We start from the raw sequence: 2329 nt of genomic DNA on the forward strand, positions 1-2329 counted from the left end.
ATTAATACGCTTTATTCTCATTAAGAGATATATAGTGTATTTATTCCGATTACGGGGAATGATTGCCGTATTGTCATTTTTTGTCACTACCTCCACGTTGCGCACTTGCTGCTTTNTATTGTCATTTTTTGTCACTACCTCCACGTTGCGCGCTTGCTGCTTTCCTTGGATGTGGTAGCCGTTTCTCAAACTCCCACTCCGGAATCCAACTCTGATTCCCCTTAACCCGTTACAACCATGATATTGGTAGTAACTACTATCATAACATGTAACTAAAAAGTAAAAATATATATAGTTAAAAAAAACACGCTTTTAAAGCACATCGAACTAAAAATTATTTTTAACTTTTTAGTTCGATGTTCTTTAAAAGCGTGTTTTTTAGTTTTTTTAAACTATATTTTTAATAACTGATACGTTATAACTATATACAGTTGCTTAACAGAAAACTTCATAAATTTTTTTTTTAATTTATTTACATCTCTAACACATAATTATAAGACCTTATAATATATATCATATAAAAAGCTATTTTAAGCACTATCATTAAAAATTAAAAAATATTTTAGTGCTTTAATTTAATATATACCAAAAGGGAAAATATATGCAACAAAAATGTCAACTTTTATTTCAAGAAATTTTTTGCAATTTTAGTATAATAATTTACGGAATCTATACTTTTACCATTCAAATTATAACTAATATTAAACATACATCAATTTTTTTTAAATTTGAAAAAAATTGTATTAAGAATTGAGAGCAACGGCCAAGTCTTAATCATAGTATACATATTTATTTTTGATACCCAATACATTTTTTCCAAATCTACTCACATACTTATTATACAGAATATTTTTACTAAGGCTTCCCAAACATACAATGGAAATTATTTAGTGACTTAAAAACTTATATATCCATATAATTCATAAAAAATGTTGCCCTTATTGTACTTCTAAATAAATAAGAGTTTTAAAACATATTTTATTTTAAATGAGTGACTTATAAAACAAAAGGATTGGAAAATGTCAAGATTTTTTTGTCATAAATCAGAAAATATAAAATATAACACGCTATTTAATTTTTGCTGGTTGCTTAATTATAAAAATATATATTAATATAATACACAGAATAAATAGATATCTTTTTGCCACTTTTTTGTAACTACTTAATATTAATACTTTATCTACTAATGAACATTCAAAATTAGAGCCTAATATATTGTTTATTAAAATAAATTATTTGTACAAAGTTTAATAATTTATAGCATATAATTTATGCGATCGGTTTTTAAAATTGAAAATAACACTTCAATAAACACAATTATAATACATATAAAGAGTTTAAAAAAATATATATAATGAAAACATATACATTATTAAATAATTTATACATTACTAATTAAAAATGATTTTTAAAAAAAATACTGTGTTACTTTTTTTGTTATTTATTGTGGAGACAAAATTATGTTACGGAAAAAATAACTGGGAGANTTGTGTCTTGCACTTCGTCTGCACCTTATACTCGCTACCCCGTTCTCTCTGTGAAGTACTTGTGTCTTGCACTTCGTCTGCACCTCGTACTTCATTATCCTCTCCTAATAACTAAAGTATTTGTGTCTTGCACTTCGTCTGCACCTCATACCTAGTTGTTACCCTTATTCCCTTCCTGTAACAACAGCCTTTCGACTCCCACAGCTAACCCGGAGTGTCAGCCGAGCACGGTGACTGCTGTACGACAACATGCACGTGAATACCTAGACAGCAGGCACCACATCCTCATCTTCATCTTCGCATCACAATTTACTTTTAAATTTGTTTTCATTTCTTTTATTGTGTTACGACAATATGAAGAGATATCTTTTTGCAACTTTTTTGTAACTACTTAATATTAATATTTTATTTACTAATGAACATGTAAAATTAGAGCCCAGTATATTGTTTATTAAAATAAATTATTTGTATAATACTTTATTAAATTTATAACATATGATTTATGCGATCTGATTTTAAAATTGAAAATGACAATTAAATAAACACAATTATAATACATATAAAGAGTTTAAAAAAAAAATATCATGAAATTTATAAATTACTAAACAATTTAAACATTACCAATTAAAAATGATTTTAAAAAAAAATACTGTGTTACTTTTTTTGTTGTGTGTTGTGGAGACAAAATTATGTTACGGAAAAAATAACTGGAAGAAAATTGAAATATCATTAAAATCTGCTCTAAAATTAGACACTGGATTCTCGTATCTTAGTTATGATGATGTACGGAATTTGTCATTTTCAGATATCAAAAATAAAATCTTGGAAGAAAATCAAAATCT

Source organism: Daktulosphaira vitifoliae, unplaced genomic scaffold (assembly GCF_025091365.1).
Source record: "Daktulosphaira vitifoliae isolate Bord-2020 unplaced genomic scaffold, ASM2509136v1 Scaffold_1, whole genome shotgun sequence".
Classification (NCBI taxonomy): domain Eukaryota; kingdom Metazoa; phylum Arthropoda; class Insecta; order Hemiptera; family Phylloxeridae; genus Daktulosphaira; species Daktulosphaira vitifoliae.